A 24266-nucleotide genomic window follows, 5' to 3' on the forward strand; every position below is an offset into this window, starting at 1 on the left:
GGCTGGGTGTGATCTAAGACTCTGTGCCTAGAACAGGCATTGGCTCAGACTAAGACATCAGCCTACAAACACACAATTTATGTATAACAAGCACTGATTGTTAAAATTCAGCTACTGGGTTGGAGAGGCAGCTAAGCAACTAAAAGCAAGTACCGCTCTTGAGGACAAGAGTTTGATTCCCAGCATCCAGATGGGTGACTTACAACCACCTGTAACCCTAGCTCCAAAGGGATCAAACACCTCTGGTCTCTGCAGGCATCTGCACTCAAATGTATACACCCCTGCCTCCAACACACACACACACACACACACACACACACACACACACACACACACACACTTTTAAAAATAAAAATAACTTTTTTTTTTTAATCCCTGCTATGACTGACTTTTCCTATTATGCAGCCATCTTGTTTCATTCCTGCTGGAGAAGAGGGAAATCTACTAAAAAAGGTAAGGCAGGAAGGAAGGGAAGGCCCTGGATTTGAAACCCAATTATCAAGAGGACTCTCACTGTTACAAAGACAGCCAGGTAGGTTTGTGTACAACAAAGAGAAAAAGACACAGCAAAGCCCTCCTGGCCCTGATCCCCTACTGAACTTTTCTACTTTGACCAAAAAGAATAAAGATGGAGAAACAAGCAGCCCAGGCCTCCTGGAGGCTAGTTTTGGCAAGAGACCTGCCTCCCTGGCTAGTTCTGAGAAGATCAATGGCACCTGCTCTAGAGGTGGCGATACCCCCTGCTGTACTTTGCATTGAAAATGAGATGTCTGTGCCAGTTACACTACAGGTGTGAAGAGGCAGAAGAGTCCCACCTGGCAGACAGGAAGCCATGGTCAATTTAGGAGTAATTGATCAGAGTTTAAATAGAGATGGCAAGCTGTTGCCTAGGTGCTCACTATTCTCTGAAATACTGGCCACAAGTTTTCTCAACTCTTTTAGTTATAAATAAGAGCTTATTTAAAATTCAAACTACCTCACAGAATCTTAATAAAGTACATTGTGTGCGCGTGCACGTGGACATGTTGGGTGTCTTCCTCAATTGCTCTCCACCATATTTGTTGAGGTGGTCTCTTGCTTAACCAGGAGCTCACTGATTCCCCTGGAACAGCTGGGCAGTGAGGCCCAGAAATCCTGCCTACACAGCTCTGGGATTAGAGGCATATGTGGCCATAGCCAGCTTTTATGTGGGTGAGAGGGATCAGATTCAAATCCTCCTGCTTGATGGACAAGCTTGGTCCATCACCCAAGGCCCACGAAGTGTACATCAGCTTATTAAGTGTGTGTGTGTGTGTGTGTGTGTGTGTGTGTGCGTGCATGTGTGTGTGAGAGAGAGAGAGAAAGAGAGGAGAGAGAGAGAGAGAGAGAGGAGAGAGAGAGAGAGAGAGAGAGAGAGAGAGAGAGAATATTAAAGTGCCATTTCTCTGCAGAATCACAGGGGTCATGACTAAGACCATGACCCCAGTACTTGATGTGCATACTCAAGACCCTCCGAGGGCCCAGAAACTGCAGCCCTCAGCCCACATGAGTGAAGAGCTTATGTGGATCCTGGCAAAGTACAGAGAGCTCTCTGCTGAGCTCTTGGGCTTAGTCTTGGCCTTGCAATCCAGAGATAGACCTGCGGACCCAAGGAGAACCTCAACACGCAAGAGGGAGGGCTTCCATGGACCCTTGGGACCCACTCTATGCTTCATGGGCAGAACTTGCAGTTTTAATGCTCTGCAAGAAACACTTTCATCAGAGCACTAAAGACCTTGGCAATTAGTCCACAGAAGAGCTGTTACTGCAGAATACTAATGACCCTACTACAGAGACACATAGAACAAGGGAATAGAAGCTATAGGTCATATGGTATTGAATAATTAACCCTTACTGGTTACCTCCAACAATCCAGCGACTAATCATACAAACTTTTGTTGCAGAGTTTTAAATGTTGTGATGTTTATATTAATTTTTTGAAAATTTCATACACTGTACTTAGATCGTATTTGTCACCCTTCCCCAGCTCCTTCCCACTACTTATCAACTTCATGTTTTCTCTGTCTGTCTTTTAAACTCAGAGTCCAGTTTGTATTGGCTGACCACTCCTGGGAATGAGGTTGGTTATATATAACAGCGAAAAAACCAGCCTTTTCCTCTACTACCGTACCAACAGCTCCTCAGCTGGAGGTGTGACACCACACTCCCTTCCTGTCCTCCATGCTGGTATTTTGTCTGGCCTGAGCTTGTGCTGGTCTTGTTGAGTTCATATGTCCAGCTGCTGTGCTAGTCTGGAGCCATCCTCAATCTCTCCCAAGTCCATGTAGATTCAGTGCTTTAATGGGGGTGATAGAGATGTCCCATTTAGGACTGGGCATTCCAAAGTCTCTTACTCTTTTTACTTAGACCATTTATGGGTCTCTGTGTTAATTACTAAAAGAAGCAGCATCTCTGATGAGGGTTGAGTGAGGTACTTATCTATGGGTACAGCAACATGTGATGAGCAATCATTTTACTGCTATGTTACTTTAGCAGAATGATTGTAGTAGGTTTTCCTGTGGCCCATGACATATCTAGTCTCAGGTTCTTGGCCCCATTGACAGTGTCAAGTATAGGTTGCATCTCTTGGAGTAGGCCTTAAATCCAATCAAAACATGGTTGCTTACTCCCAAACAGTTTGCATCCCCATGCATATCTTGCCAGGCAAGACATTATTGTATCTCATAGTGCTCACAGCTGGCTGAGACAGATGAGTACTTTTCTTCTCCAGTACTGTGCACAGTACTTTCCAGTACAATGAATATGAGCTAACAGGGATGAAGCCTCTAGACCACCATCTCAATTTCTCCACATCCTTTGATTCAAGCATGTGCTGTCTTCAGCAACAGGGTCTTATTGTCAGGTAACCAAAAGAATTGGCAATAGTCTATAGAGTTTGGGAAGGGGTTTGTGGAGCCCCATCAACCAACAACTCAAAAACAGGTAAATCATTCATTCCTGGTACCTAAGGTTTTATTTAGTGATGCACAGTGTCTAGGTGGGGTACTGTTCCCTGCTCCCCCATTGTTGTAGGGTTTCTGTTGCTGTGAAGAGAAACCATGACCGTGGCAACTCTTAAAAAGAAAACATTTAATTGAGGGTGGCTTACATTTTTAGAAGTTTAATCCATTATCATAATGGTGTGACATGGTGGCATTCAGGCAGACATGATGCTGGAGAAGGAGGTGAGAGTCTCACATCTTAACCCGCAGACAACAGGAAGTAGTCTGAGACACTGGGAGTGGCTTGAGCATATATAAGAGTTCAAAGCCCACCCCCACAGTGACATACTTCCTCCAACAAGGCCACACCTACTCCAACAAAGCCATACCTCCTAGTAGTGCCAATCCCAATAAGTTGATGGGGGCCAGTTACATTCAAACTACCACATTCCACTCTCAGGCTCCCATAAGCTTGTTACAATTATCACAATGCAAAATGCATTTAGTCCAACTTCAAAAGTCCCCATAGTCTATCACAGTCTCAAAAACGTTTAAAAGTCCAAAGTTCAGGGTCTCTTCTGAGATTCATGTACTCTCTTAACTATAATCCCCTATAAAATCAAAATTAAAAAGCAGATCACATACTCCAACATATAATGGCACAGGATATACATTACCATTCAAAAATGTAGGGAAGGGGGCAGAGTGAGGAAATACCAGACCAAAGTAAAATAAAAAAAACCAGCTGGGCAAATGCCAAACTCTGCATCTCCATGTTTGATGTCAAAATGCTCTTAAGATCTCCAACTCCTTTCAGCCTTGTTGACTGCAGCACACTTCTTTCTCTTGGGCTGGTTCCACTCCTTGTTTGCAGTGCTCCTCGGCTCTGGCATCTCTAGCATCTTGGGGTTTTCAAGGTAATCCAAGATTTGCCTTCTCAGCTTCACACAATGGCCCCTATAAGCCTCTATGCAGGGACACCTCTTGACATATGCCTGGCTCAGTGGCTTTCCTTAGTCACTACTTGACTCTAAAGCCAGAATCACATGGGGCTGCCAAGTTCTGCTGGGGCTGGAACATGGGCCCCTTGTTCAATTATATCTTCACCAGTGTTCTGTTTTCCATGGTTCCTTCACTGTCTATGCTTGGCTGTTCTGGAACTTGCTTTGTAGATCAGGCTGGCCTCAAACTCAGAGATCTGCCAGTCTCTGCCTCTGGAGTGCTAGGATTAAGGGTGTGTACCAGCACACCTGACTCTAAACTTTTCTTTTAATTCCTTTTCACAAGTTGGAAACTTGGATGGGTGGGATCTTGCCCTGAAGTTACTACTCCCTTTATTCCATTTCTTAATCTGTTTATCTCCTTGAACAGAGATTTCACTTCCTGGTGCTCCTTTTCTTCTCAAATTTTACATTTTATACTTTTCCTTTCTCAACATGCTCCTTTCCACTATAAGTCTTCGTTAGAGTTACCACTAACAACCACATGACAGAGTCTACACTAGGCTGGTTGGAGACTTCCTCGGCCAACTCTTCACCTTAGCCTCAAGCAGACTCTCTGAACAAGGGCAAAAAGCAGCCACATTCTTCATCAAAATAGCACAAGAATGATCTCTAGGCAACATACTAAAGTTCTTTCCCTCTGAAACCTCTTGAGCCAGCCCCCTACAGGTCCATCAAATCACACTCAGCACCACTGTCTTCCATGTTCCTATTAGGATGGCCCATTAAGCAGTGCTTCAAGCTTTCAACTGCTTTTCTAATCCACAGACCCAAGGTCCCAAGGTCCATATACTTTCAAACAAAAGCATGGTCAGGCCTATCCCAGCAATACCCCAGTCTCTGGCACTAACTTCTGTCTTAGTTAGGGTCTCTATGGCTGTGAAGAGAAACCATGACCATAGCAACTCTAATAAAGGAAAAACATTTAATTGGGGTGGCTTACATTTTCAGAGGTTTAGTCCTTTATCATCATGGTGGGACGTGATGGCATGCAGGCAGACATGGTGTTGGAGAAGGAGCTGAGAGTCTTACATCTTGACCCCACAGGCAACAGGAAGTGAACTGACTCATTGGGCATGGCATGAGCATATATGAGACCTCAAAGCCCACCCCCACAATGACACACTTCCTCCAACAATGCCACACCTCCTAATAGGGTCACTCCCCATGAGCTTATGGGGAACAATTTCATTCAAGCTACCACACTCATCACAGAGTAACTCAATTTAAACTCTTTTCATATATGAATTTATTTTAGGAACCTTCTGTAGTAATACGTTTCTTATATGGCTTTTTCAAACCACACAAAATTCTTAAGGTCCAGAATGCAAAAGAATATTACCAAACTTGAAAAGAAGCCAAGCTGATAATAACCAGGAAAAATGAATACGCAGAAGTTGCCCAGAGCCTATGGGATTAATAGAAAATTCTCTTTAAGCATCACTTAAAAGAATGTTTAAAATATATATATTCCAGGAAAAAAGAGTCAGAAATACAAGTGAGATCCAAGTGCATATCTGAGTGAGAAAAACACACAAAACAAACCAAAAGATAAATGGAAATAAGTTAACAGGTCAGACAACTGGAAAAATGGATAACTCAAAAGATACAGCAAGAGGGGCTGCACTGGCTGCTCTTCCAGAGGATCAGAGTTCTATTCCTAACACACTTATGACAGCTCACAACTGCCTGTATCCAGCATCCTCTTCTTACCCTTGTGAACACCAGACACATGGTGCACAGGCAAGACATCCATACACATAAAATAATACAATTTAAAAATCAATATAGGAAAGTGTCCAAAATAAAGCAAAGAATCCAAATGGCAAGAAATTAAAAGATGCAAGGTGGTGCAGCACATGTACAAGTGGAGAAGAGGTGAGGCATGCACAAAGACCAGAACAACAGTGGCTGATCTGAGGAGAACTGCAAGTCTTCAGACTCTAGAAACTCAAACACTCTGCTCTCTGCAGAATAGCACCAAGGTATGGGATAACAGGGCATGCCACATTCAAATGCTAAAAACTAGGAACCCAAAATACCCTTTATAAAAAGGAACTATTTTTAAAGTTCCTTCTTTTTAAATTGACAAATAATAAGTGCATTCATAGAGAAAATCTTGAATGCGCTCGAGGGTGTGTGTGTGTGTGTGTGTGTGTGTGGTAGGGTGACACTAAAATCCTGAAACCAAGAGAAGAGTGGACTTCTCACCAAAAACTATTGAATAAAAGAAAGAAAGAAAATGGAAAGAAACCATTACAGAATTGAGACAAAATCTGTACCGAGAGACAAGTACACACCTTTAATCCTAGCACTCGGGAGGCAGAGGCAAGTGTTGAGTTAGAGGCCAGCTGGGCTACAGAGTGAGTTCCAGGAGAGGCTCCAAAGCTATACAGAGAAACTCTGTCTCCAAAACAAATTTTAAAAAAAAAAAAAAAACAAGTGGAGGGCTTTCCTCAGAAAGGTCATGACACTGATGGAGCTCAGAAACCACTCCAGTGAGAAGAATGGAAACAGGAAACAGTTGTTTTTTCTCATTTGACAAAATTTCTCTAAAACACAGAAAACTGCAGGGCCTGTGAGAGGACTCCAAGGACAAAAGCATTTGCCATGCAAGCCTGACAACTTGAATGTGATCCCTGGAACCCATAATGGAAGAAGAGGATGGACTCCCCCAAACTGTCCTCTGACCTACACATGTATACCATAGCAGAGCTACACCCACACTAACACAAGCATGTAAGCTTCTCACACAAAGTAATAACAAAATGAACAAAACATAACTAATATCTAAAGCAAAACTACATGGCACATTATGGGGTTCATGCACGCTTGTAGAAGTACCACATGGCACCAAGACCAGAAAAAAAGATGGAAGGAGGCAGGCTGGCAAGGAAAAAGCAAAACTACCCCCATTCATAAACAATTGCCAAAGACCTCAATGAAATCACAAAGCAACAACTGAAGCAGGTGAGTATTTCAATAGTACAGAACACAACTCAATACCCAAAGAACAATTATGGGGACTGGAGAGATGACTCAGTCTATAAAGGGCGTGCAAGCCACGTGACCTGAGCTCCAATTGCTAACACCTAAATTTTTAAAACACCACTTGGGGCAATATGAACACTGGAAAACTTCCAGGGATCAACTGCAGGAACACAGCAATAAAGATAAAGTGCTAAAGAGCAACTGCTCCAGAGAGCGAAAGCCCCAACATTGTTACAACATCATCTTTTCTAAATTAAACGATAAGCCTAGTGCTATCATAATCAAAACCCAGAAATTAAGTGTATAGAAATCAATCCATTGCTTCTAAGTTTACATGGAAATTCAAAGGATCTAGAACAGCTAAGGCAGTTTTAAAGAGAAAAGCCTTACTATTCAGGTACTACAAGATGGGCTTAAGAATAAACATGCTGCTTTGCAGACAGTAAGAAGAAACACAGTTGTCTGCAAAACTTCGAAGCCAGTTCAGTTTTTACAAAGGTTCCAAGGTAACTCAGTGGCAAAGGACAAACTTTTCAGCAAACAAAACAAAACAAGTAAATAATGTGGAGAAGATGAACCTTGGTCCTTATGTACTGTCAAGGTAATTAACTGACAATCTGTCAGGCAAACTCAAAGCAAGGAACATTAGAAATTCTAGAGTGCAGGAGAAAAAGCATGTGCCATAACCAAACAATAAATTCAGCCTCATCACAATGAACAATATGCTCTCAGAAGAAGAAAGAAGCAGCCAGATGGGGTATCCCATGCCTGTATCCCAGTACCCAAGAGGTCATGGCAAGGGGGATTGCCATGAGTCTGAGGACAACCTGGGCTACAAGTTCCAGGCTAGCCCCTTATTTTCCCCTCACCACCACCCAACCCAGAAACAATTAAGATGAAAGCGGAACATCATGTCACAGACCTCAAAAAAAAATTGTAAAGAGGGTATTTATGAAAGATTTGCATAAAGGTTATACATTTAAGAAAAAACCTGATAGTTCAGTACAGAAAATGTTGGACAACATCCTTAGTAATTATGTAAATGTCAATTACAACCACAATGAGATCATGCTACACACCCACTAGGAAGACAATGTTTCTAACTGACTATATCAACACACTAGCAAAGGTGACAGACAGGCAAACTGGTACTGCTCCTAAAACAGCCTTACAGTTTCCTTACAAAGTTAACAGGCATTTACCATGTGACCCTCTGACCCCTACTCCTAGGTATTTACCCAAGATAAATGAAAACACATTTGTTTACTCAAAGACCTGTATGTTCAGTTACAAATAAAGGAGAGCCACCTCTCCCTGGGCCACTGGCACTGCTAGAGGGTTGATAAGTAAGTCACAGTCACTACCAGCACTCATGATAAGCTCTGTAAGTGTATGTTGTGAGTATTCCTGACACTCACTTCCCTGTAAATAAGTAAAGCTGTTGGAATGAGGCAGTCTCCCTAACTAGCAACTACTAGACTCTGCCTGGCTTCTGAGAGAAAAGCCAGGCCACCCTTACAGCAATGTCAGTCACCATGAACACCCCACAGATGCCAAGATAAGTACATAAAAGTTGCAGCTGGCTGCTTTGGTCTTAAAGGCAGCCTCAGCCAGGATAGCTGAAAGAACACCTGACAATTTGCTATTGCAAGGTGCAATGAAGTCCAGATCAACATGCAGCCATTTCCACTTGGTAGCTGAGCACAGAGACTGTGATGGCTGGTACAGAAAGCAAGGCTGTCACTGGTATTCAGAGGTAAGGCTGGAACTGAGCCTGATCCCTTAATAAAAAAGCAGCAGTGACTGATCCAAAACAGGGGGTGAATGAGTCTGAGCAAAAGGCTGTGGCTGTGTAAACGGTCCTGAGGGCTGAAGAAGCAGGCAGCCCCAGCTCACTGGGCACTAAGCACCAGGGAATTCTCAAGCATTGAAAATGATCTGTCCTGTCAGTGGTTAAGACTCACTTAACAAATTAAACACTGGTGAATTTCACTGAATGTAAATTGTATGTCATTAATAAAAGTAACTTTAAAAAAATAATATGAGCCTTTAATCCCAGCACTTAGGAGGCAGAGGCAGGTGGATCTCCACAAATCCCAGGCAAGTAAGAGAAATAAAGAAATGAAGAAATAAGATCTTGTTTCAAAACAAAACAAAACAAACAAACAAAACCCAAAACACTAAAGAGAAGACATCCGATCTTTTTGTTCTGTTGCTGTGGCCAAGCCAAGCTTTACCAGACTACAAGGTTCACCAGGTTCGTTACCAAGATACTGTGAGGGGGACAACTTTATTTTCTTGAGACAGGGTCTTGCTATATGTAACTTGAATTCCATATGGTACCTAGGCCAGCCTTGAACTTGAGATCCCCTTGCCTCCTCCCAAGGGCTAGAATTATCAAGGCGTGTGCCACTATCTCAGCTGAAACAACTTAGCCCATGAGATTCCCTGGGTTCTGATTCTGTGTTTAGGAAGTGACTTTGTGAGCCCAACCATCTTCTTCAAAACCCAGTGGGCATCCAAAGAAAGCACAATAGTTAGGAAACCACAGGAAGGTGAGAGGCCTCCAGGGAACCCTTCATTTCATTGTAAAGATGTTTTTGACCACAGATCCAGGCTGCCACGTCATTTATGTTGTTGGTCAGTAAGTCCTACTTGCCCAGTGGTACTAGAAAAGCCAGGGAGTGCTGTGGGATGTTCTGTATGTCAAATGTGACATTAGGTGACTGTCCAGGCTGCCAGCTGTCTCTGTCTACGTTGCAAGACTCCCAAAAGTTGCTTGCATCCTTCTCCCGTTTCTCAGATAATAGTATATCCTTCTGGGATCTTTGATGTAGTTGAAGCTAGATAGTTACAATTTTCCTTAGTTATGGTAAAAGATAAGTTAGATATAAAACCTTAGATGCTCAAATATAAGATAGATAGACTATCTTCTTTAATTCTGCCAAATAGACAAGTTATTATAAATAAACTAGATATTATAACTGTAATTCTTGCTTGATAATTGTTTTGTTATCTGCAATTTTACTATGTGAAAGTTAAAGCCTTCCTTTTTGAAAAAAAAGAAAGGGGGAAATGCTGTGGGATGTGCTGTATGTCAAATGTGTTGCTCTGATTGGTTAAAATAAATAAAGTGCTGATTGGCCAGTAGCCAGGCAGGAAGGATAGGGTAGGCAGGACAAGGAAGAGGAGAATTGTGGGAAGTGGAAGGCTGGGTGGAGAGATACTGCCAGCTGCTGCCATGACAAGGAAGATGTAAGGTACTGGTAAGCCACAAGCCACGTGGCAACTTATAGACTAACAGAAATGGGTTAATTTAAGATAAAAGAAGTAGATAACAAGAAGCCTGCCACAGCCATACAGTTTATAAGTAATATAAGTATCTGAGTGATTATTTTATACATGGGTTGTAGGACCACGGGGGGCTTGGTGGCACCTGGAGAGAGGATCTCCAACTATAGAGAATTCTGGGAAGTGGAAGGCTGAGGCAGAAAGACACTGCCAGCCAACGCCATAACAAGCAACATGTAAAGATACCATAAGCCACAAGCCACATGGCAACTTATAGATTAATAGAAATGGGTTAATTTAAGATATAAGAACAGTTAGCAAGAAGCCTGAGCCAGTAGGCCAAACAGTTTAAATAATATAAGTGTCTGTGTGTTTATTTTATAAGTGGGCTGTCGGACTGCCAGGGCTTGGTGGGACCCGGAGAGAAAACTCTATAGCTACAAGGGAGTTCATACCACACAGTCTATCAAGTGGGAAAAACTTCCAGAATGAATATCCCAGGGACTGGTCTCTCTATTCTGCATCAGTCATTTCTTCTATCCCCTAGGATTTGGACCACAAAATTCAACCTGGTTACTAAGATTTCTAACAAAAGGACAACAGAGCTGAAGAAAATGGAATCTCTCTACCCTCCCACCCACCATAGCAATTTCAATAAAATATTCTAAGTCACTGAGGAGCAGGAGGATGAGAGAGAAGGAACTCTCCCAAGGCCAGGAAGAAAGCTAGAAATCAACAGCACAGTCAGTGAAACTGATACCCAAACCACCATTTAAGACCTGGACACCCAGAGGCATAGTGAGTCACACCTATAATCCCAGCACTTGAGAGGCTGAGACAGGAAGATTGCCAGCTTGGGCTATATAGTGAGTTCCAGGCAAGCTATGGAGTGAGACTTTGTCAGAGATGAAATGAAACACAGAAATAGAGAAAAATCTGTACAACATACGTTGATAAATTAGCACATACTCAGTAACTAAGAAATCAAGACTGCAACAGGAATCAGCTGTAGGACAGGGAGGAGGTGTCAGTCCATCGATCAAGGTCAAAAGCATATACACAGACAGCCTGGGAGCGCAGTTGCCATAGGCTGAGCTGGGCTACTGGGAGGATGTCTGTCCTAATCCATCAAAATCCCAGGCACTCCAGAAGAAGCAAAGGAAGAATTATCCCAAGATACACTTTTATCTCAAGAGTAGAAACATACCAAACTATCCCAAAGAGAATTCCAGGTAATATATCTCTGAAAATACATATGACTGCAAACCACTGCCAGAAAAAAAAAAAATTGGTACACAAGGCAAATGAGCATCCTCAGTTCAGCACCAAAACATCACAAGACCCAAAAAAATGACTGCTTAGAATGAGCAACATCTTCAAAAATAGACATTACAATCAAAGAAGAGAGCGAAAACAGGCAAGTGGGGCAAGCACTGGAAAAGGACCTTAGACATGAAAAATGGGGACTGTAATTAAAACTTCAATAAGCAGCTTAAGTGGCAGTTTAGACACAGCTCGAGAGAGAGTTAGTGAGCTGGAAGATTGATCTGACAAATTACCCACCACACTGCATGGAGAAAGGAAGACGGCAACAGAAGACAATTAGAATACAGGAGATGGAGAACTAAGGCCTCAACTAAGTCCAACAGGACTCCAGAAGAGATCAGAGAAAAATGAAAGAGATACTGGCTGGGAAAAAGATGGATAGTCAATCTGAGGAAGTACAACTGCATAATTAATAACAAAGCCATCCTTGGCATTACAGAGAAAAAGAAAAGAAAAGAAGGAACAGTGACAGGATCCAGGCACAGATCACTCCCCAAAAAGACTGATTAGAAGAATAATAACCAATCAACAGGAGGGATATGGATGCTGACAGCCTCATTAAGGGTGACCTTGGCTTGAAGCTTCCCTTTCCTCTGCATGAACAAGCTGAGCAGTGCCCACTCCCATGACTATTGTGGTGAGGACTAAATGACAACGGCAGATGATGGTACATACAAATGTGGGGATGAAAATGGCTAGTGGATGCAGAAATCCCTATACGGCAGTAGGGCCCCACCAACTGGGTGCCTGGCCTGCAGCATCAATTTAGAACTTACCTTCTCTATACATATAGTTTATAACATTTTACAGCACACAGACAGATAGCATTAACGTCATCTGCTTACATGCAGGACAACTCGGTTCACAAAGTGCACTGGCATCAGGACTACTGTGTGACAAAGACACAGTAACCCACCCCATCAGTCTGTAGGGAAGCTACTTCTTTTAAAATCACCCCAACACTGGCAACAGTCAGAGACATCTCATAGGTTTGTTTAGAATCTGTAACAATGAAGCTGAAGTGGTCAAATTTAGACTCTTATCAATGTGTTACAGACCAGACTCTTCAAAAAGATGACCATATTTGCCTCAATTGCCTCCTACAGAGCAATGGAAGCTGTGCTCTGGAAGTACGGATCTGTTTCCAAGTCCTGAGCAGTTTTCCCCACCAAACGCTGGGAGTGGAGTTTGCAAACAGAAGTTCAGTGGGTTTTTGATGGCATCTTATTACAGAGTGCCACAGTGTCAGGCAGTAATTATGTGGTTTCTACACACACACACACACACACACACACACACACACACTCAAGATGCACTCTCATGAGTGACTGTGGTAGTTGGTTGTTTCCTGGGTGCTTTATCAGGGTGGATTTTCCTGCAGTCTGCTTTGTACAGTCACAGGACAGACCTCCTAATGTATCCATCCCCCTCCTTCTTTAGCTGAACCTCACTCTTGATGACCTGAAGACCCTCATCCCAAATGGCCAATCTCAGGAAAAGACAAATGGCAGGTAGTTAATTACCTAACAAGATCGTGAGAAAACCACCGATCTATCCAGACAAGGCCAAGAAAGTTCCTCTGACTGCAGAAAAAGAGGCCCTTTCCTCACAAGTTGCTATGACTCAGAATCTGCCCCTTAAGTAGAGACTGCAGTTACTTTATTTACTAAAACCTTCTCTGTCTGGTCTGTAAATATTGTCACTCCTAGCCTTCAGTTTGTCATTCCTAACACAACAATCACCTTGAAAAATATTAGCTGCTGTTATTATTATTAAATCACTGACGACAATATATTGTGGGTGCTATTCATGTTTTTCTGGCCAGAGTTCAAGGCGAACCACGGAACTGGAAGTGTGGGGAGGGGAGGGGAAGATTTCTAGAAGGAGAAATTCAGAGAGGCATGAAGCTCTTCTAGTGCCTGGGCTTGGTGGCTGAGTGATGACTCCATGTGGAAAGACAAGGAGATGGTCCTACATCTCAGCCCTGCTATTACATGTCTGCTCTGTAAGACAGAAACAGCACTCTAGAGTCCAGAAGTTCTACAATGCACAGTATCCTCAATGTATAGAGAAATGGGAAAATGCAGCAAAACTCTCAACAGAGTAAGAGGACCCAAAAGTTGGAATTACAAAGGACTTTAAGGAAACTCTTAAAGAAGGCAATCATTTGTGAAAGGAAAGGAATCTTAATGAAGAAGTGTTCTTTGGAAAAAAAGATGGTTTAGTGGATAAAATCAGTAGCACCACAAGCCCATGCCACCACAAAGTCATGTAGGTGGACAGGGTGGCTTGTCTGTGATCCCTTCACTCCTGTGGCAAGATGGGAAACAGGCAGGAGTCCCCCAGTTAGCTTAGAGTGTGCAGTGCGGTGGCAAAGGAGAGACCCTACCTCAAAGCAAGTGGAAGGTCAGGATACCCTCTGACCCTTACACACAAACACATGTACAAGCACACATACACACTGTACACACATACATACACAAGAGTAACTTTTTCAATTTAAAAGTCACCAAATAGTAATTATAGAGTTGAAAACAACATGTGAAATTCTAAAATTCACTGAAGATAACAAAATTCTCCAAATCTCATTAGAGCCATGAGATCCTTAAGCTCTCAATGAACCCCAAGAGGGCAAACACAAAAATTTCACCTGACACATAGTCACCACTGGTCACCAAAGCCAAAATGGTCACTTTGGCAGCAGCATGAAGTGGGGACTGGCTGCCCTCTTCTCACAGACAGTGGAGAGAGAAAGGCTGCGTCCTCCAGGGTCTAACAGAGAAAGCTGTCCGTCCAGAGCTTAGTGGCCGGTGGGACCACCTTCAGGAACAAGATGAAATGAAGACACTGTAAAATTTAAAAAAAAAAAGTAAAACTGTGTTCCTAACACATCATTTTCTAACACACAGCTAACGATAAATGCAGGGAGAAACAGCAGGCTGGATCCAGTGACACCATTTAGAGGCCTGTCTTCAAAAGGAACAAAGCCCACTCTCCTCACTATTGGCTTTATTGCTTTCAAATGCACATGCCCGTATGAGTGAAAAGGAGCCCCTGTACTGTGGGATCTGCACCCCAGGTACATGGGCAGTAGTGACTCAAAACCACACAGGGGCTCAAAGGAGCTTCTTCAGTTCAGACTTAGCACCTCGCCCCACACATACACCTGCCAAGGCCTGCTCTACCTCCACGGAGGCGGGGCCTTTAAACACTTGGCCTATCATACAGTGCCTGGAACACTTCAACTGTCTCTATAGAAATCAGTCCCCTGAGGCTTTGATTAGCAGCATTCAGACAGCCAGGTAGCCTCCAAGAAGGCAAGAATCTCGCCTTCAGAAAACCGCCCTGAGGTGCAGTGTGCAGGGTGCAGCCTGCACCACGCAGAGCTACACTGGGGAAAGCAGGTATACAGCAAGCACAGACTCTAATTAACGTGCTTCTGTTTGCCAAACAGAGATAGAAAACAGGTCAAAACTACCATACTGCTGCTAAGCAAAATGAATGCCAACATCCAATATAATGTGGATTAATTTGTCAAGTGTCAGTCACTCTAACAATGGGCATAGTAGAGTAAAATTTTGATAATTCACATTAGATATGTAAAGAAGGGAAGGCAGAAGTTTTAGGAGTTAAGAAAATTGATTTGAAATAGCAGCAAATCTGAATTATAGGGAGTTTTGTCCATGTTCAGAACAGGATTTATAATCTTAGTCCTACACACAGCAGAGTCAGGCTCACGGCCACATCCCTAGGACAGCCCTGCTGCCAAATTCACTGCTGGTAGTCAAATGGAGCCAGAGAAGCAGCATCTGGTGTGCCACAAGTGGGCTCGGCACTTTCAATGCAGTGCAGATGGGCAGCCCTGTTGCCAGCGCGGCCTGTCAGTGCCTTAGAGCACACACAGCTTGGGACAACATCTCCCCATTCACAACATGTGGAAAACACATTAAATGTTATTAAATCACACGAGGGGGAAGTTATTTCCTTCTTAATTCCCTAATGAAATTAAAGAAAGTACTCTTTTGGTGCTAATGTGTCTCAAATATTCCCCTAAGACCAGTTACCTTTTCTTTCTTTCTTTTTTTTTTTTTTTTTTTTTTTTTTTTTTTTTTTTTTTTTTGAGACAGGGTGTCATGTTGCTGAAGCAGTCCTTGGACTCACTACATAGCCAAGGTTTGCCCTGAGCTCCGGCTCCTCCTGACTTCTGGAAATAGAGGTGAGTGAGTGCCACCACTTCTGGCATGCTAAATCTTCCTGTTAATACAAACTAAGCTTCTGTCAAGAATTTCTTGTAGGCAAGGTGGGTATTGTGGCTTTTATTAGGCAAGCAGATCTCGGTGAGTTCAAGGCCAACCTGGTCTACATAGTTTCCAGAACAGCCAGGGCTAGAGAGTAGGGCTCTGACACACACACACACAAAAATAAAAATAAAAATAAAAGTAAAAAAACCTTACAGGCAACAGTGTCTGTCTAGGACTTAATGACATTATTTTATTTCCATCATATTGTTAAATTTCACTTATAGCCACCAATATGAGTTCCTCAAAATGGTTTCAAATGTATTTGATATAAAGAAAACTGCACATTATACACTGATAAAAAAAATGACAAAAAAATGGAACACAAGTGACTGATTTTTGAATTGATGCAATCCAAGGAAAATAATTTTACTAATAATGTCACATTCATATCTAAAAGAATAGCACCTCTTATTTCAAGTACTGAAAATCCATTTTCTTTTACAAAAGTGCTTTGCCTTGTGTGGATCAGTTCCTGGGTCTTCTGAGAATCAGAAGACACTCCCAGGACTGAGTTAACACCATCCTCAGGGCAGCTGCCACGGTCTCCTTGCAAATGGTGCAGCACATCTTTTTAAATTGGGAGATGAGATGGAGACTGCCCTTCCTCAGGGTGAGAAAGCCAGCACTGGCTTCGGTGTAGATGGCCAAGGTGTGCTGACCAGAGAACTAACCTTGCCCGTGACATTTTCCTGCTTCTTCTTATTATGTCTTCAAAGACAAACTAAATCAATCAACAACTGATGAGCTCAGTAATAACAGAGCTGGCTGTCTCCAACTAGACACTTCTGAAATCTGAGCGCTCTCTGTGTGGGCCGGACTGCTTCAATAGCACTCTTGGCCGCATGGCCCGCATGCCAGGAGCATCCTTCCCTTGGGTGGAAAGAGCAGGACAAGAGCTTCTGTGGTTGAGCCACACCTAAGGAGCTAGGGGTCTCAGCATAACCGAGAGGCTTCTGGTCAGTGGGAAAGCCACCTCCACCCCTGCCTTTTGTCACCACTTGAGCTGTCCCCTACATGTTCCCATCAATGTGGCTTGGCCCTGGATGTTACCACTGCCTAGAACACTCTTCCCTAGAAGTCCTCTCAGATAACTTTCTTTAAAAACAAGAACAATACAAAAAAATCTTCATTCCGCCGCCCCATCTCCTTTTCTATTTTCCCAGCAAACATCTCACCTTCAGAAGGAAAATGCATGTTTGCTGTTCATCAGCTGTGTTCCCTCCCCCCTCACCCCCAGAGTAGGAGGCTCTGATGAGCTCATTGATATGCCAGGCACACACAGACACTCAATAAAGGTGTGGAATGAATGAGCGAATGAATGGTAAAACCCTGCCTGCCGAGCTGGTTGCCTGTGTCCCCTGGCGATGGAAACAGCACGGAAAGCGGTGTCAGCTCTTAAAAGGATTTTCTAGGATTTACATTTCCGGCCACTGCTAAGATGGCATGCTGTCTGGCAACTGTTGACAGGGACAACAAGTGAGGTCTACTTGATAGTATCAGGGGCAGTCAACAAGCCCAGGCTGAACATAAACACCAAGAATCTTAAGTACTCAAGTCAGGCATGAAATATGAAGTAGCATATGAATAATTCCTTGTTCAATTGTTTTCACTGTATGTTTTGAATTTGGGGAATAAAAGTTACCAGTTCCATTCATGAAAGCTTAATACAAGGCAGAAAAGCAAGGCTTCTGAAGAAAATAATCTCTACTAGAAACTTCGCATCAACTGGTCCAATTAAGATTGTAAATACACCAATGCTGATCATGTTTAGCTCATTTGCCAGCAAGGTTAGGATAAACTGCCAATGCCAGGTTCACACAGACATGGCTAACTCTGCAACAAAGGGCAAATCATTAGAACCATCAAAGAGCAGTTGGGGAAGGGCTTGAAGGGCTAGTGTGATCTGCAAGTAGGTTTTTCTTCCCAGAATCCCACCTGCTCAGCACCTAGCCTCTGTCCACTGCATGGTGCCAGGTGCGTGTGCACATACCACACACACACACACACACACACACACACACACAGCCTGTTTCTACTGAACTGTGCTTCAAGGTCCCTGTGGTCAGCAGCTGTGGATGTCATTTGCCTTACAGGGAAGAATTCCATGTTGAGACCTGCACTTCAGTAGCTCAGATAGATAGCTCATTTCTACCATCCAGCCAATCCAATGTGGTTCTGAGTTCATAGAACCAAAACCAAGATGTTTTCAGTAAGGCTGTACCTATTTTGCAAAGAACAACAAGATTTATTTTCCTTTGATGCTAAAGCCAGACAATTACAAAACAAAACAAAAAACCATTGATGATTAAAAAGTTTTAAAAATTAAGAACCTACAACTCAGAAAAGGGGAATTATCCTTCACAATGCTAAACTAGTTACTCAACGGTTGTCTAAAAAAATCAAATGACTACTGTCTTCACCATCTTTACCATCCAATAGGTGGAATTAAGGGCAAATGAGACCAAAGGCTTCAGTGACCCCCACATGTCCCTGAGTGCCTGTGTGAAAGTCACTGCCTCTTCTTACAGCAGACTGTATAGGAGCGATTAAGCCTGTGGTTAGATAAATGTGCTTCACAGGGCCAAAAAACAGTAGATACAATCTAACAGAAAGAAAAGGAACCCATCGGATGATTTTAGAGAAAGAAAAGAATCAAAAGATCAGTGTGAAAGCAGGTCTATAAACAGCAAACCCACTGTAAAAACACCTCCATCCAGTCACCCAGAGCTCAGCAAAGCCCTGGAGTCCCAAATGCATAGGCTCCTGGGGACTAAGATCATCATCTAGGAACCAGCATTCAGTCCAGGAGGGGAAGGGTCATGGGAAATGGCCCACACAAACAAGAGGTAAGCCCATTAGGTGAGGGGAGCAGAGATGCCTCCCTGAAGCAAAATGATCCATGAGCTAGGCCCTGGAGAGCATGTGAGAATTTGTCATTGGGAAGGAAGTAAAAAATCAGAGGAAGAAAAGAGAACTTCTGGATATAGTAAGAGCACAGCAGAGGCAGGACTGTCTGTCATCTTCTCTGATGCAGGGAGTTAAGAGTTCTCATAGGAAGCCACCAGGCCCTGACTAAGTAGCCACAGTATAATTGGTTTGAAGTGGAAAGATGCGGGAAAATAAACACAGTAAAACACAGCCAATGAGATACCTTTATTGGTTCAGACATGAACAGAGCTGAAGCTGCAGGCAAAATGTTCCAGCACGTCCATCCCAGCAAGCATTTTCATTAAGAATCCATTCTCGGGGCAGTCCCAATATTTACGACTTTCCATTCAACATGTCATCCTGTCACTATAACTCTGTGTGAGATATGACACCCAGGGCCAGACCAATTATCCACACAATCCAATATTCTGTTTCTGACATAGCACTAGGGGACACTGGATGGAGAACATGATGGACATGGTCCACTATGTCTAGGTCTGGCTCAAAATAGTAGATTAGTTGACTGAGGCCAAAGTGGTTAACCTTATTCTCAAAATTTGTACTTAAAAAAGAGAAAAGAAGGGTACCATTTGGAACTCAGGGAAACAATCATTAAGAAGGTTTCACGAGTCTTTCTCTGAACAATAAGTTTCTAAGAGTCCTGTGTGATTTGGGGAGACTTGAGTAGCCATTCCCCATCCTGATAATCAGAGGGTCTCTTTCTCCCAAACAGGTTCCAAAGATGAATACAAGTCCTTAAATGATGACTGCTTCTATTAGCTAGACTAGACCCAAATGAATCTCAAAGAACGTTGTGATTGGTCACTTGTGTGGAGAACTGGCCCTTCACAGGTCCCTGTTGACTTAACTGAATTTCAAAGGCAAGTTGTAAGGGGGGAAAAAGTGTCTATATCAACATCATCCTCTAGCAAGACCCCATAGATTTATGAGCTCTGAGAGAGCAGATCCATCGACACAATGCTTCCTATGGCAAATCTCTGAGGACCACTGATGGTTATATCTAGCACTGTGCCCTGGACTGGCTGGAAAGCCCAGCTTATTCACAAGCAGCCATCCTTTCACACCATGCATACATGGAGATTCTTCTTTGATTTGTGGCTTTAATCACAGCTTCCAGAACCTGTCATGATTTGTAACAGTGACTTTTACAATGATGGTCAATGGGAAACATTTACTCAGGTTACCTGATTGTCAAGACTACTGCATCTAAGCAACTCCTAAGCCTCTCTTTGGTATGACACATTTCAACTTGCCTGCAGACCCACTGGCTAGGGGAAGATCTGGAGAAGGTGATTCCTCATTGACACAGAACTGATAAATAGAACACAATTATTTAAAGAGGCAATTAATTCACTAGTTAGACTTGAGACACATTCAAAAAGAAGGAAAGGACCTAAAATGAAGCTACCCGCCTCTGTGGTAGGGAGGTTTCTATCTTCCTATTAAAACTATTTCAAAGTGTAGTGGTATTTGCTCTGCCCATAACCCAGGGCTATACAGCTGAAGGAGGAGGTGCTTCTTGCCATTGGTTAAGAGTACTGACTGAGCCGGGCAGTGGTGGCGCACACCAGTAATCTCAGCACTCGGGAGGCAGAGGCTGGTGGATCTCTGTGAGTTCGAGGCCAGCCTGGTCTCCAAAGTGAGTTCCAGGAAAGGTGCAAAGCTACACAAAGAAACCCTACCTCGGAAAAAAAAAAAAAAAAAAAAAAGCACTGACTGATGTTCCAGAGGACCCAGGTTCAATTCCCAGCATCCAAACAAATGCACCTGGCCTTACAGTGTCCAATCATGTTCCCCACCCAAAAAAAGGAAGGAAGTGGTGCTTCTTGCCTATGCATGTGACCTTTAATCAAAGCACCAAGCAGCTTTGACTCAATAGAGCTGCTTCTCTTTGGCCAATCTGCTAGTGGGTCAAACTTCTCCCAGACAGGAACAAACTCTTCCATAGACAGACTGGAGTCTTCAGTGCTCATGACACCTGCGGTTACTTGAATAAGGGTGGCCCCATAGGCTCATATATCTGGATGCTTAGTCCACAGTTGGTGGAACTGTTTGGGAAGGATTAGATGTGGCCTTGTTAGAAAAGGTGTCACTGGGCATGGGTTTGGAGATTTCAAAAGCCAAAGCCATTCCCAGTTTGTGCTCTCTGTTTCGAGCTTATGGATTAATATGTGAATTCTCAACTATTGCTCCAGTGCCATGTTTGCCTACAGCCATGCAACCATCTATGATGGTCATGGATTCTAAGTCTCTGAAGCTGCAAGCCTTCTATAAATTCTTTAGTCTGTAAGTTGCCTTGATCATGATATCTTGATGTCACAGCAGTAGAGAAGTACCTAAGGCAAAACCCATTCCTAGCCCAATTCTCCCGCTTTCTTCTCTTTCCCTCCCAACTTCTGACTCTCGGACCACACCTGGGCACTCCTCTTCGCCCTGGATGTTTGTTTTTTTAAGACAGGGTCTCACTATGTATCTCTAGTTGACCTCAAACTCACAGCAATCTGTCAGCCTCTGCCTCTTGGGTGCTGGGCTTAAAGGCATGTGTCACTATGCCCAGCTACATTGATTTTTAAACCATTCCTTCTTAAAACAAATGGAAAGTAACATGCAGACAGAACAGTGCTCAAATACAAGTACACCCAAAGGGTTTCACACATACAGCATGCCTATCCAGTGAGCACTCCAGGAAGAAAGAGACCTTCAGCAGCAGCTCCAAATCTCACCTGGCTGCCTTGCCCCTCCCGCCTCCACACACCTGGACAGCTGTGCCAGTGTATACTGTGCAAGCAGAATCCACTCTGTGAGCCCTTACAGCCTGGCTTCTTTTACATTCCAGACAGTCATCCAGACTACTTATAAAGCCAAAGTTTCCCACTGTGACTACACCCCAGTTTGTAGCTATTCTGCTCTTGGTGGATATCTGACCAGGCTCAAGTCTGACTCAGCCAAGGAGCTGCTATGAAGAGACCCCCCTGAGAAGCGCTCTCTACCTGGCACACAAATAAGAGTGGAATGTTAATGTCATTCAAATCTTTGGGGAGGGAGTTGTTTATGGTTTTGTCTTTTCATGAAATTTTCAGAGTAAATACAAAGAGTACCTATATGTTCTGGAATCTTCCATTCACAAAGAAAAGCCCTCTTACCCAGCTTCTCCTGGAATTGGTGTGTTTTCTCCTACTAGGCTATGAGTCTTGAAAGCACTAATGGGTCCCAATGTGTCCAATGCCTAGCCATTGCCTGGTAAGTGCTCAATGGGTGGCCATTGAGCAACTGGCCTTGGCTGCCCTCCTTAATTTTCCATGCTTTCCCAACTCACTCTTGTTTGTTTCTAAGCTGTGCTGATCACTCACTCACTGGAATCACTGAGTCTCTCAATTGCCAAACACCCCAAAGCATTCTGGTTCTCATCTCAGCTAACCTCTCTGAAGCAAGTAATGTCCATTCATTTTATTCCAGTGCCCAAAGCATTCTCCAAGCTGCCTGGTTCCACCTGCTGTGCTGGACCATGGCAATCCAAGGTCAACACAACTCATTTTGATGAGCAAGGGGGCCACCAGGCCACACCCATGTCAAATGCTGCCACAGGATGGCAAAGAGTTCCAGTTCCAGAACAAGGAAAATGGGCATCTAGCCCTATCTGCGTAGAGAGCAAACAAGCTTCCCACAAGATCAACTCTGAGATCACTCTTTCCTGACCGTTATAAATCACCATCAACCTCATCCCCTTGTGGGAGCCTGAGAGCCCAAGGTACCCACCCCTTATCTGGTTTGCAGCTCTACCTCCACATCCTTTCCTCTTGAAGGCTCAGCTCTAGTCATGCCCTGGTTCAAACTCTCCAGTGGCTCCCCAGGAGTTCCTAAGTAAAAAGCAAACACTTCACCTTGAAAGGGGGCTGAAGGGCCATGTGGGGTGTGGTTATACCCACTTCCCTGACCTCTTATGTTTGTCACTCACTGCGTGCCAGACATACAGACACTCTGCTGGTCCTTGACTTTGAGGGGCCATTTGTGAACTCTTTCTTGGGCTCTTCACATGAAAACCTCCACCTTCACTTCAATCTCAACTCAAGAGCCCCTCACAAAAAAGCTCCAGAGGAGGATTCTCTGGCTACTTGACACAATCAGCTCTGCAGCCCTCCAACACTGTGCTGGCACATTCTTTTTAGCTGCCCCATCCCCTGAGAGTCTCACTCTGAAGTCCCAGCTGGACTGGAACTTGGGGTTCTTCTGTCTCAGCCTCATATAGCTGAGACTATACACACAAACCACCGCACCTGGCTGTGCTGGCACTCTGGACCACATTCATGTCTGTCTGTCCTCATGGCAGCTGCCACAACCTGAAACTATAACACTGGTTTCTATTAACCTGCTGAACATTGAGTTCTGTCACTGGACTTACTCACTTCTGGGTTTACAATGCTTACAGTAGCACCTGAGACCTAGTGGACCTTTAGTAAAGGTCCGATGAATGGAGGGATGGACAATGTCTCCAAAGGCTAGTGGTTGGAACAAATTCTGCAGCCAGCTCCCTGGTATCACTCACTAGATTATGTGCATTATTTTGGACAACTTATTTAACCTTTCTTCATCCATTGTCAGCCTTGCTCAGAAACAACATTGGGTTAAAAGTGCTTACCTTTTACAGTGCTCATACATAGTTTCATATAATAAAATTTCTGCCAGCCCTAGAAGAGTTCTATCTTAATTATTTTTATTTATTGTGAGTTTATGAGGGCATGCATATGTACCATGGTGCGCATGTGGAGACCAGAGGGTAACTTGTAGGAGATGTTCTCTCCTTCTACTATGTGAAAGTCCTGGGAACCAAACTGAAGTCAGCAGGCTTGGCGGCAAGCACCTTTATCCAGCCCCGTAATTAATTCAAATGCTAGAGATACTCAGAACAGAGCTTCCCATCATTAGTCTTAAAGAAATTGTAGCTTAGCTGGGCGGTGGTGGCTCACACCTTTAATCCCAGCACTCAGGAGGCAGAGACAGGTGGATCTCTGTGAGTTCAAGGACAGCCTGGTCTACAGATTGAGTTCCAAGACAGGCTCCAAAGCTACACAGAAAAACTCTGTCTTGAAAAAAAACAAAAACAGGAAGGGAGGAAGGAAGGAAGGAAGAAAGAAAGAAAGAAAGAAAGAAAGAAAGAAAGAAAGAAAGAAGGAAAGGAAAGGAAAAAAAGAAATGGTAGGTTGGGGTTAAGAGAAAAGACTCAGCAGTTAAGAGCACATACTGCTCTTGCAGAGGAACGGAGTTCAATCCCCAGTACTTATTCTGGGCAGTTCACAGCTGTTTGTAACTCCAGCTAGAGGGGATCTGATGACTCTGGCCTCCATGGGTACTGTGCTCACATGCACATACCTACCTACACACACATACAAACATAAATTAAAATTAAATAAAAATAAATGGTGGTTTTGTATCACTGCCTGGGCAAGTGA

General features: G+C 43.5%; 1 protein-coding gene across 5 annotated transcripts in view; it reads right to left on the minus strand.

Annotated features, from left to right (window-relative positions):
• The window catches only part of LOC118582695 (serine/threonine-protein phosphatase 4 regulatory subunit 1-like), a 77209-nt gene that overhangs the window by 47327 nt on the left and 5616 nt on the right, over positions 1 to 24266 (minus strand). For 4 of the 5 annotated variants that reach the window (XM_036185745.1, XM_036185743.1, XM_036185741.1 and 1 more), the window contains exon 3: positions 14220 to 14416. The exons of the other annotated variant lie outside the window; for it this stretch is intronic. The gene's annotated coding sequence lies outside the window, so the exon portion shown is untranslated. The remainder of the gene's footprint in view (positions 1 to 14219; positions 14417 to 24266) is intronic. 5 annotated transcript variants of the gene reach the window in all.

Source organism: Onychomys torridus, chromosome 4 (genome assembly GCF_903995425.1).
Source record: "Onychomys torridus chromosome 4, mOncTor1.1, whole genome shotgun sequence".
Lineage (NCBI taxonomy): Eukaryota > Metazoa > Chordata > Mammalia > Rodentia > Cricetidae > Onychomys > Onychomys torridus.